The sequence below is a fragment of the Mauremys mutica genome, chromosome 11 (assembly GCF_020497125.1).
Source record: "Mauremys mutica isolate MM-2020 ecotype Southern chromosome 11, ASM2049712v1, whole genome shotgun sequence".
Classification (NCBI taxonomy): Eukaryota; Metazoa; Chordata; order Testudines; family Geoemydidae; genus Mauremys; species Mauremys mutica.
Genome location: NC_059082.1, coordinates 82,087,950 through 82,100,784, shown reverse-complemented (window position 1 = coordinate 82,100,784; position 12,835 = coordinate 82,087,950).

Sequence of the window (12,835 nt, the reverse complement as noted above, 5' to 3'; positions counted from 1 at the left end):
CACCGCTTCTGAATCGTGTTTCAGGAGACACACAAAAATTCACTTGCCACCAGTACGCTCCAACAGTCCTTTAACATTCATGGTTTCTGCAAACATTTCTCCCAGTGAACTCAGTGACTAAAAGTGAATGCAAAAGAGGGGCAAATACACATAAGGTGCATTCATTAAATTAACAATTCAAACAAACATTCATGAAAATTTTTCTGCAGCATGCACCAAGTTCTCCCTAGAATGTTTGTTTCAGCTCCATATTGATTAAAAAAAAAGGCACCACAGACTAAGTCTCAGCTGAGCAGCCATGAATTCTTTGGTCCACCTCCAGGGGCAGGAGGTTCCATAAATGAAGAGCATTGTATGTGCGCATCACCCAGCACATTTTAGTTGGCATCCAGAATGCTAACAGGTGACCAGGTAAGGCTTAACATAGCAATCGGCTAGGTGCAGAGGCAGCGATGACCATCCTGCAGGCACTCACTGAACCAACAGCAAAGCCATATAAAGGCCTCACTCCTGCTGCCACAGAAGTCAACAGCAAAACGTGCTTTGCCTTCAACAGGTGCAGGCTTGGGCCAAAGCGTCTCATCCACAGCAAGAATGTTGAAAACAAGAGGCTGTGTGGCATGAAGCTAGTTGAGGGCTTTCAAGACCTGCAAGAAAGCACAGGGGGGTGGGATGGTTTAGTTCTTATCACCCAGAGGTAGCGCCATCCATTTTTTGCTGACCAGCCTTTCCATCCGCCCCCTCTGGCTCTAACATACCAGAACAGACCACATGGTGCTGAGCTAACGAGACACTGCCTGGAGATATGACATAGATGAAAGAGGGTGTGCTTAATAACGACATTAACGAGTACCTTGGATGACATGGCCAAATGAATGGGGACATCAAGGTTTCTGGCGTTGGCCTCTGGAACGTAAGCAAGTTCATCAAAAAGGAATTGGTGTGCGGTTGGGGAGGGGGGCAACAGACAACCCATAATCAAACCATGGGGAGGGAACAGCAGTTGAAAGCAATTCTGTTTCGTTGGCACTGGGGGTTTTAAAAATGCCTCCATCATCCATGCTGCCGTGTTCCAAACACAAAGTAAGATGGACCCCTCCACACCCATTCCTCTCATTAAGGATCCTCAGTAAGGGCGCAGGGAATGAATGTGTCCTCAGCACACGTACGTTAATCACGGCCAGATCCGCGTCTAATGGGGCCGGGAGGGAGCCGATGAATATTAACAAGAATTGGAGCAAGACGCGGACCCTAGGGGACCTCCCAAATCAATAAGGAAAGGGCTAGGTCAGAGAATCAGCAACCCAGTACAGCTCAATCCAGTGCTACTGACAGAGCAGGGAGACCAGGGGACCTGAGGAAAATGGCGCGGTGCTAGAATGTCTGTTTGCAGCTAGAACAGTCCCCCAGGGTCTCATTGCATTGAAACAAATAAGGCTTTTCATTAGGCTCAGAGGGTCAGATCCTCTGGGCTGTAAATTGGTGTAGCTGCAGCAAAGGCCATGGAGTGATGCTGGTTTACACCAGCGAAAGGTCTGACCCTGGGGCCTTGTCTCCACTAGCCTTCCCCCCCTTAACATTTTTCCACTGCTGCTCCCATTGGTGCAGCACCACCAGTGGCAGGAAAGGTGGGAATGCTGGAGTGTAGACAGAACACAGACATCCTTAGCACCATGTTATTTAAATCTGCCACCTGGACAGAGAGAAACACAGGATGGTGTTCCAGAAAACCCACCTCTTGATCCAGCTTCTCAAATGCTAAGGAAGTGCTCAGCACCTGGAACATGGATACAAATCACTTGTGCAACCATTGTTTCCACCTCAGGATAACCTGAAAGCCGGACTCCCTGCTCACTTATAAGGTGTCTTAGATGTTTCCACAGCTCACCAGCATCATTGTCTTTTCCGATCACTTAGTAAGAAAGCATGACGTTGAATCAGCTGATAGTCCTCAGGCTATTGGGAGTCATGGGGATGGGTTTCAGGGTAGCAGAGGAGTAGCCAGCTATGCTTGCAGGATCATTTGCAGACTCTGGTGGTAACACCAAAGCTGCTATCTAGACATGTTTTTGCAAGCAATGCAGGGAGAGCATCAAGAGGTGATATGGCCACAGAATAACAGAACTGACTTCTGCAGCTGTCCAGACTCCAGTTTATTAATACACAGGTGACTGCAAGAGACGAGTCGGCATACTCAAGCCCGTACCGTGGAAGTTGTTCTAGCTATAGCTGTTCCCACCAATCTTATTACCGGAGCAATGCGAAAATTGATTCCAACCCTTCAGGAGTACAGCTCAGGCAAAGCAGACCTGAGAAGCCACTGGAGTTAGGATAAATCCCCAGAGCTAGCCATTTCTAGTGGCTACCATGACTTCCCACGGCTGAAAGCCAATGGGCAACTCAGCTGTCTTACACCTTTTCTGTTCCCCAGCCAGCTCCTTGACCCCTGCCTTGGTAAGTCGATGCAGAAGACTGGTATGTCTGGGAATGAGCTGGTGCAACATGGTTAACAACATTTCAGAGCATGGCATCAGCTTGCCCATCAATGGGGGGGGCGGGGCACAGCTCGTGTAGAAGGCCTGTGCCAACCAGGAAAATTGACACATGGCGGGGTGGGAAAGGAGATGCAAAGGCATAATCTCTGCAAGCATAGAGCGGAAGATAGCCATCGGTGGTAGGGCCCTCAACATAGTCCACGTCTCTCTGAGAGACTTGTGTATAAGAGACTGTCTCATCAAGGAGTGACTAAGGGACTTTACTTGGTGACTATATAGAGTTCTCTGTTGTTTCCCTCCCTGCACTCAGCCTGGCCATAAAGAAGGCACTTTCCGTATGTGAAGTTTTGCCTTTCACAAACACTAATTTTGCCTGCTAACAAAAGGAGGGATTGAAGGCCTTTTCTCTTCCTGCCCCTGAATAGCTCCATTTTTGTGCTGAGACTTTAAAACCTGCTTGATAAGGCGCTCGCCATTTGGGGAAGTGAAGCTTTTATTCGGGTGCCTGTAATTCTAGAAGCGACGGCACTGCCTGAGTTGAAAGGGTTCAGCTCCATTATCTGTCTTGATTTCACAAAGACAACATAAAGGAGGAGAAACAAAAAAGGCCCAGAACAGTGAACACGGTAGGCTGAAAGATTTGTTCTCCGCTCCTCAATATCGTAACAATAATAAAGCCTCGCTCTTTTCATCGGTAGCACAAAGTGTTTTACAAAAGGGGTCAGTATCATTAGCTCCATTTTACAGATGGGGAAACTGAGGCACATAGACTTACCCAAGGTTTTCCAGCAGGAAAGCTGAGAAGAGACTCCAGATCTCCTGAGTCCCTGTTTGGTGCCCTATTGCTCTGCTGAACACCCATGGCCACTTGGCAATTCATACGGACAGCATGGACGAAATCCAGATTCTCCCACTCCAAAAACCCATGTCTCCACCAGTTGAGCTACAGGAGAAGTCTCCTTTAATTTATAGCAATATAGGATATATGGTACATAGTGGAGTGGCTCTGATTCCATCCAGTAGATGGCAGTTGTACACTAGCCAGATCATTACAACATACAAGCTATAAAAATGTAGTGAACCCTGCACTTCCCTTACAGCCATTTCATCGGCATCTTTAGTAGTTCAACTGGTTTCTTCTTGGTTTACTGCAGCTCTGTAGTGTCCCGTGCGGTTGTAAAGCTACCCTGGGATCTTCTGGGAGCAAAGGCTCACTAAAGCCAGTCTGAATTCTCCTCCAGGGCTGGAGAATTGTGGCATGAACTGGCCACCCAGCACTCCCTTCGCTGTGCTCCAGGGGTGGGAACTCAAAGGCCAGGCAGCCTTTTTGCAGCTGGCACTTTTTCCCAGCATAGTAGGACCGGAGCACAGCCTGTAGGCCTTGTCTTCACTGCTAACAAAGGTGTACATTTAACCTTGGGGTAACTAATGCATGTGAGCTATCCTGCCATAAGAACACAGTGCTGACAAGGCAGTTTAGTTTTACAAGTGCAAAATGTTATCGTTCTGCTTTGGTGGTGCATCACACCCGTTTTGCACGGGTGAAGATGAATGCACGAGGCACGTGGCAATGCAGAATCAGGCCCAACATTGTCACAGCACTACGCAGACATTAACTGATAGTCTCACCCATCCCCAGGAAGTCAGGCAGTAACTTTGAGTATCCCAGCTTGCCACATGGGGAGGCTGGAGTTAAGTGAGACTTCCAGCCCATATACAGAGTCAGTGTCAGAGCCACATGCAGAATGCAGGAGCTCCTCACTGCTGGTCCCATTCTTGGTCTGCCTGACCAAATTATTTGTTTATTGAGCTAGCTACAAATCCAGAGCTTGCTTCTTTTTCTCCATCACCCTACGCCTGCTTTGGACCACAGTTACCCACTTGTAAATCAGGAGTAACGCCATCAATGGTGTGATTCATCTCTCATTTTTACCTGGGCTAAGCAGGAATAACTCAACTGAAACCAGTGGAGTCCCCTCAGGATCAAACAGGTGTAAGGGAGAGCAGAATCAGCCCCGTGTTTGTTAATTATGATAAATGTAGCATCTCTTGTTGGAAAGTTTTCCAAGCCATTTCTGCATCATGAGTCACGTGCCTCACACAGATATAACCTTTTGCCATTATGTTAAAGAACCACAACTGCCCACCACGTAGAGAAAAGACAAGAATTCAAAGGAAGCCAGCACATGCCTGGACAAAGTCATCATATTTTTGTTGTGAACTTTTGCATGTATTGAGCACCTATGTTAAATTAACGAAAGAGGCTTCGGTTTTCCTTTGATTAGAAATAGCATTATGTTGCCTAACAAAATGCTCCAATTTATAGCCATAAAATAAAAAATTGGTGCCTTTGGATACTTGACACAGGAGATGCAAATTCGAATTCTGATCTTCCCTTTACATAAAACGCTTTCTTGCTCCCTCTCTTTAATGCAATGCAGGTGCACACGAAAGCCTGGCTGTATACTGGATGAGCCATTAGTGAGCCTGTGTGAGAGAGACCCATTCAAACGCAGTGCTTTTAAAAAGAGCAGCGGGGAAGAGTTGACCACAGATGGGCTGAGAACCAGTCACATGATCAGCAAGCTGCACATGTGCTTATAGCTTTTGCATCATGTTATAAAAGCGAGGTTCTAAAAGCAGAAAAAGAGCTGGGGTGGGATTCTCACATGTGCTTAGCAGAGGACTGACTGCTCCTGTTGAAGTCAGTGGGCGTTCTCCCATTCACCTCAATGGGGACAGGCTTAGGCAAAGGCTGAGTGCCTTCAAAAACCCAGCCCTGAGATTTGCATGGGTTCCTGGCTCTCCAAAACAATTCTCCCTGTTCTGGAACATAAATGGAAGCACAAGTTATAAGAGTAAAAGGACAGTGGGTCAGCTTCTGATCTTAGTTCCACAGGGGTGAATCCAGATTGACTCCATTTACTTCAGCGAAGTCACTCTAGATTCGCTCTAGTGTAGGTGAGAACAGAACCACTCTCAGGGATTTCTGATCAGTGCCTTTCTGGCAGGGTTTCAATCCTTTTTCAGTGGTGCCCACTTTATTCCCCTAGTTTTGTTGCTCTTTGGTGGGCCCATGCAGCCTGGTGCAGGAGTGCCCGGTGAAAGAGGATGGCTGCCAATGGAGAGGGTGACTCCAGGGGCCAGTAACCAGATATAACATTTTTTCCACCTTCAGTTCTCCCCATCCAGCCCGGTTTAACGGGTGGATAGGTGCTGCCAGCTGGTGGCTGCTCAGGGGTCTGTGTGAAATGAGTTTGGTAGTCTCAGTCCAATTCACCTCACAAAAGTGGCTATCCTGCCTGTGAGCAGCCTCAGCAGAGAGAAGAGGGGTTGAACTGTAGCTTGAACACCAAGCTACCATTTACCTGGAGAAGTGAGTTGTCTAGGTCATGGTTAGTGCATTGGCAGGGCAGTACAACCGGAATGGCGTGCGAGGGGGGGGGGGGGGAGGGAAGAGATGATTTGGTGGTTAAGGCACTGGACTGTGACTCCGGAGACCTGGGCTGAATGTCCGGCACTGCTACAGACTCTGTGGGGTGACCTTGGGCCAGTCAGGTAATCTCACCATGCCTCAATTCCCCATCTGTAACCAGCGGTAACAATCCTTCCTTTCTCCCCTCCTGTCCCTAGTCAGATAGTAACCTCTTCAGGGCAGGGAGTGTCCCTCAGGGACATCCTGACAGGGGAAAAAAACCAACCAAAGCCCAAGGCGGCGAGTCTCAGTCTTGACAGCGAGTCTTGATGCTGCCTAAAGAAACCACATGTGAAGGAGAACAGGGCAAGAATTTGTTTCCTCCATTTCTTCTGTGAATGAAAACTTTGTGTGACCGCAAAGGGTCAGCATTTCAGATCGGCCTCTCCCTAAGGACAGAGAGAGAGAAAGGGCTAGGAATGATGGGTGGGGTGCGGGTTGGGGGTCTGGGAGAATGTTGTGGTTAAGATAGGAAAGAGTTTTACGGAACAGTCAGCCTTCACTTAATGGTCTGTAAAGCGATTTCCCAGCTGGTTCACATTGCTTTGCCATATTGGAATGGTTTAGACGCAATGCTTTTCTGAAATTAGTCTTTTCCTGTTTAGTCACATGCTTAAGTGACAGTGGCCTGCCCGCCCACCTCCCAGCTCCCATATGCTACCTGCCTGAGAAAGAAGGGATAGGGCCATTGAACCATTTCAAGGTGGAGGGGAACAAGAAAGGAAGCAAAGAAGAAAAACGCTTGGGAAAATAGCTGAAGTCTCTTATTTCGGGCCATGAGATACAAAGCCCAGGTAGACTTCTATGTCAAATGTGCTGCCTCAGTACCACTTCCGAAAGGAATGGAATCTACTGTCTGCAAACCAACACGTTGTCTTAATTGCCACCAGACATTGTGCTGGCCAAGCGTTTGTCTTGCATCGGGTGCAGACGACTTCCTGTCTTGGGAGCTCATTCAGAGAGGATGTGGGAGGTTGGGGTGTGAACAGCATATCCTGTAATGTCTCTGAAATAATCTTTTGGAACCCAAACATTTCCCCCCCATCCTCCAAGCTGGGGCTGGATCTCGCTGGAGAAGCCAAATCACCAGCGGACTGTGTACATGGTAGCCTGGAACGTTGGCTTCAAAAGCCACCAGTGTCTGGAGGGAAGCTGTGAATAACCCTGGAGATGAATGGAGCTTTGGTTAGGAATGATGGGAAGGGTTTGCTGAGATCTGGGGACACAAACCTGAGCTGAGACTGAAGCAAACCTGGCCTTGCAGCACCAATGAACATGGGCCGTCTATGTTTTGGGTGGGCGTCATGGGAAGTTCAGCAGTTCTGAAACCAGACAATCCCCTCCCCACAGCTGTTCTGGCTGAGTTTTGCTCTGCATTCTACGGTCACTTGAACCCCAAATACACAAGTGGAACTCAGGGACAGCAACCCCCGAGAGACAAATTAATGAGAGCTTTGGCCTCCCCCTGAACTGAACCACTGAGCTTCCATTAAGCACTCAGAATTCAACTCCCACAGACAGCCAGACCTGGGAGAGGCGTGACTCTTGCCCTGGTGGGAATGGCTGCCACTCCACTGACGTCCATAGATTTGTATCTGGTTATGCCGGACCATGAAACACCATTTATGCCGAAGGAGAATCAATGTCTCCGATTGTTTCCTGAAGGCGAAAACAGAGTAGCCAGGCTAGCGAAGCCCCTGCTCAGAGTGAAGTCCTTCTGTGGAGCTGAGAAATGACCAGGGGCCGCTTGTGAGTTTGTGGACAGGTCACAAATTGCCCTGAAATCAGTTTACATTGATCAGGAAAACACCCGCTCCAGCCCGGAAGGGGTTGGAAAAGCCCCACAAAGGGCTGGGGCTGGGCAAGGGAGTTAAACCCCAGCTGACTGGGGGAAGTGGCTGCAGCTGGGGCCATGCCCCAAACTAACAACTGGGCCTTATAAGAAGGCCAGGGCAGCCAGAGGGACAGTCTCTCTCTGACTGGAGAGGGAGACAGGCCTGGCTGCTGGGGAACTCACCCGGGGACCTAGAGGGAGGCAGGGCTGGGTAAAGGCCGTAGGAGCTGGGAAGCCCTAGGCCAGCAACTCCCCAGGCTGCAGGGCCTGGTCCTAGGCCCACCTAGGTAGTGGGCTTGCAGGGGGGCAGCTGGAGGGTGGGTAAAGGCAGCCAGTCCAGACCCCTTGTTGCCTGTGATGATCGGCTGATAGACTACAATCCGCCCCAGAGCGCGGGGGCTAAACAGTGACTGGCAGTAGCTGTGACTGAGGCAACGTGGGGGTTCCCCTGGGGTGGGGAGTACCCCAGTAAGATTGTGGGGTACTGTGCAGGAGGCAGAACCCTGAGATAAGGGCACTGGGGTCCTGGGAGGGACAGGGGGGCCAACAGCAAGTGGATCACCGGCCGGCAGAGGGCGCTCCTGGGTCAAAGAGCTAATTCCTGAGGACGACCAGCAGGAGGCGCTGCAGGGGTGAGTCTGCACCGTGCTACAGAAACAAAAAAAAGAGTATGCAACATGTATATGAAGTAGCTTGTGGGAATTCTTCGTTAGGCTGTGCCTCGCTTGCCTGGGCTGACGAGCTGCCCTGGAAATGACCCTGTTGTGAGCATTCTTCACCGTACCAGCATCTTGACCCGTACAGTGGAGCTAGTGTAAGTAAGCCTGGGAACAAGAGACAGAGAGACCCACCATGTCTGTCTGTGTCCAGGAGCCTCAGTGAAGAAATCCCTTTTAAAATATCCATTACAACCTGTGCCCAGGGGAGCTGGAACCGGTTCTATAGTTGGGGTTCTGAGAGCCATTGAACCAAACTTTAAACTCTGGATATGATGGAAACCCCATCAAGTCAGGGGGTACAGCAGCACCCCTCGTTTCAGCTCCTGTGCCTGTCTCTTTCTACCATGAGAGATGCTAGAGACTTCATGTTGGCAGTCCTGAGCATAGCCCTGGCAGAAAAGTCACAGATTCCACTTTCTTGCAGCTAACCGAGACTGCTGATTCCACGTAAACATAAGAGACGGCTACGGGCTCCCCACCACAGCTGTTAGCAGCTTCTATGAAAAGACGTTTCTCTCCTCTGACTTCTTACATGTTGTCTTGCTTTGGGCCAATGCACAGATCTGGTAAGGCCAGACTTAGAAGCACAGAAAAACCAAGGGAGCTATATATATATCATGTTGGCTACATACTGTCACATTGGGACTGCAAGATGTATGACCCATATTGTCAGTGTGGTTCATAAGGACCTGTGTGGGCTCCCCCAGCTCACCGGGAGGTATCCTGCTTTGCTGACAGCCTGGATTTTCTTTAGGTAGCTCAGCACATTTTTCAACACAGTGCAAATCTGCTGTGCGAGGGAGTAGATGGTTGAATGTAAAAAAAAAAAAAAAGCTTTTTTTTGCAGGGGTGGAGAAGAGAGGGGGCTGAAGTCTTTCTTCTGACAAAGAAATCGGTATAAATAGAATATGCCAAGGTACCAGAAATCTAACGCAGGAATTCCTGCTTGTGCTGGAGAGGCAGCAAGGGAAGAGAGTTTGATGCTCAGAGCTGATAAGGCTTTAAGAGAGAATGCTGCCTCTCTCTTGAGGAAGGAAGCAGGGGGATTGCTCCTGAGGTCAGACAAGGACTGGGAACGGAGGGATCTATGTTCTGCTCCAGTTGTGCTCACCCCATCTCAAAAAGGACACAGTGGAACTGGAAAAGATTCAGAGAAGGGCAACAAAGATCATATGGGGTATGGAGCTGCATCCTCATGAGGCGAAACTGAAAAGATTAGGGCTGTTCAGCTTAGAAAATGGATGACTAAGGGAAGACATGATATAAAAAATCATGAATGGTGTGGAAAAAGTGAATAAGGAAGTGTTATTTACCCTTTTCCCACAGTACAAAAACCAGGAGTCACCTGATGAAATTAATAGGCAGCAGGTTTGATACAAACAAGAGGAAGTACTTTTTCACACAACGCATAGTTAACCTGTGGAACTCATTGCCAGGAGATGTCGTGAAGGCCAAAAGTATAACTGGGTTCAAAAAAGAATTAGATCAGTTCATGATGGATAGGCTCATCAATGGCTATTAGCCAAGATGGTCAGGGATGTAACCCCTTGCTCAGGGTGACCCTAAACCTCTGACTGCCAAAGCCAGGAGGGACAGATGGGGTGGATCACATGATAATTGCCCTGTTTGCAATACTGTCCCTGCAACTGTATTATGGGCCACTGTAAGACACAGGATACTGGGCTAGATGGACCATGGTCTGTCCCAGCTCTTGCATTCTCTGTCCTGGGACCACTATGGATGAGATTCACCTTCATGCCACAAGCCAGCACAAGATCTAGGAGTCCAGTTAATGCATTACGGGGCACTGCGTCCAGCAGCAAAGGACTCTCTAATCACTTCAGGGCACAGTGCAACCTGAACTCAGCGAGAAACATGCTCAGGCGGGAGCCAGAGGCTGCCTGGCTGGGATCTAGCAGTGGAGGGAAGGCTGGACAGTACACTGGCTGGGCAATCTAAGATGGGAGGCCTGGGACCTGGCCAGAGCTCTTAGCAGCAGGGAATTAGTAGCATCTGCAGCAGGAGGTTTGCAGGTGGGAAGCTGGTGCGAAAAGGTAACCACGAGGCCAGTTTACCCTTAGAGAGACAAGGTGGGTGAGATATATCTATTGTTGGACCAACTTTGGTTGGTGAGAGATGAGCTTTCGAGCTACACAGAGTTCTTCCACATGTCTGGGAAAGGTACTCAGGGTGTCACAGCTAAATACCACCTCAAACATAGTTTAGCATGAACAGCTAGCACATATTTTAAGGGACCACACCACGCCTTTGTAGCATCAGCCAAATGGTACAGGACAATTGCCATTCTGAATTGGATCTTCGTTCAATGGTGTTCCACAGCCCATGTGATAAATGGAAATCTGGCTTCATTACACCTCCATATAAACACTGATACAGAAGGGCTGAGACGGCTTTAAAAAAAACAACCAACCCAACACCACCATGTTGTGTCCTTAATTCTCTGTAAATTCCTCTCCTCTGAGGCTCAAGTCAGGGATGGAGTAGAAGGGCAGACTATGAACATTTGCAAAAAGAGTGACAGATTCTTCCTCACACGTAAGAAAATGTGAGATTCTTGTGGTTTGTGCAAAATTAGAAACAGCAGCAAACTCCCTGAATTCCCCTCCCCCCAGCTCTAACACACCAACTGGTAAGAATTGTTACACAGTATTTCTTGGAAGGAAAATATTATTTGAAAGCTAATACTGAGATATATTTGTTCTTGAGGTGAGATAGGGGTGTGGGCTTGTCTCTATACAGGGCCAAGCACGATCAGGTCCTTGCCTCTATGTGCTAGCATAAGATAAAATAAACAACAATAATAATATCAACATCCCTAGAAATGCAGGGCTGGTTAAATAAAGAAAAACTAGATAAATGAATAAACAGACTATTTTTGCTCCACTGCTATTGATAGGGGCAAATTAGTCGTAAGTGCTCCATTTGCACTGGGGCTCTGTCAGAATGTTCACAAATCCTGTGCTGTAAATTTTACCGCAGATGGCTATTTGCCTGAAAATCCATACCACATTGTGACAGTCTGTACCCTAATATTCACCCCTTTTACAAGATTATGATACATTTTGTACAAACTATGTCTTGTGAGGTATCATTTGGAAACTCATAATTTGCTGATCATTATTGTCCTGGTAAAATGTGGGTGGCAACATTGTAATGTAAAATTATAAGATTCTACTGTATAATATTACTGAGACATATTTCAAGTTTGCAAAAACAGCCACAAAGCAGTTCCTCAGAAATAAAAGGCAAACCAATGCCTCAGCCAGGTTTCAACAAGATCAGATAGCCCATCGCCTGGTCAAATGGCCATTCTTTGGCAGGAAAAAGGGAGTGAGAGAGAACTTTACATCTTGGCAAAGAACCAGCTGGAGGTTCCTGTCTCCATAGACTGTCTGTTTCCTGAACCTCAGCTGGAGATGATTTTCAAAGAAATCAAAAAGAGGAAGAGATGCCCCAAAAGACTCCCCCCTTTCTCTCTGCCCAGAGCATCAACACCTCCTGAAGGGCAAGGAAAGTAACACTGAACTGGGGGAGGAGTCCTGGCTGAAAAGGGCTCTAGCCAGTAAGACTGCTGAAGCATGTGGTGAGACAGACCTTTGCTTTGAATTCATTTAGCTTAAGGTAGATATTAGTTGTCTTTTACTTTTTATTTTCTTGTAACCAATTCTGACTTTTATGCCTTATTACTTGTAATCACTTAATCTACCTTTTTGTAGTTAATAAACTGGTTTTATTGTTCTATCCAAACCAGTGTTATTGTACTGAAGTGTTTGGGAAACTATTTGAGATAACAAGATTTGTGCATATCATTTTGTATTTAAAAAAAGATGGATTTTCTATGAGCTTGTACTGCCCAGCACCCTCTTTCTGGATAATACAAGATGCACATTTCTGGGGGAAGTCTGGGACTAGGAATTTTCTGGTGTTGCTCTGCAGTGTAATTCAAGAGTGGCTGCCCTTAGCATTCCTGCAGTACAGCTGTGAGTAACTGACATGCTGGAGGCTGTGTATGAGCAGACCAGGAGTGGTTGCTTTCACAGCAAAGCAGTGCAAAAGGACCCCGGGTTGGAGAACTGCAGGGACACAGCTGTTCAACAGTCCAGCTTGTACCCTGGGTATTGTCACACATGGTATTTGTTGGTCATCAGTCACCTGTTTTAAAAGTTCCAACCATACAAGCAGAGGGCAGAAATAATACCATCATACCAATCACACAGCTCAAATAATGAGTCACAAATAGTTTGAGTTCACAAACACTCCACTGGCTGAACATGATGTGTCCCTATTTTGC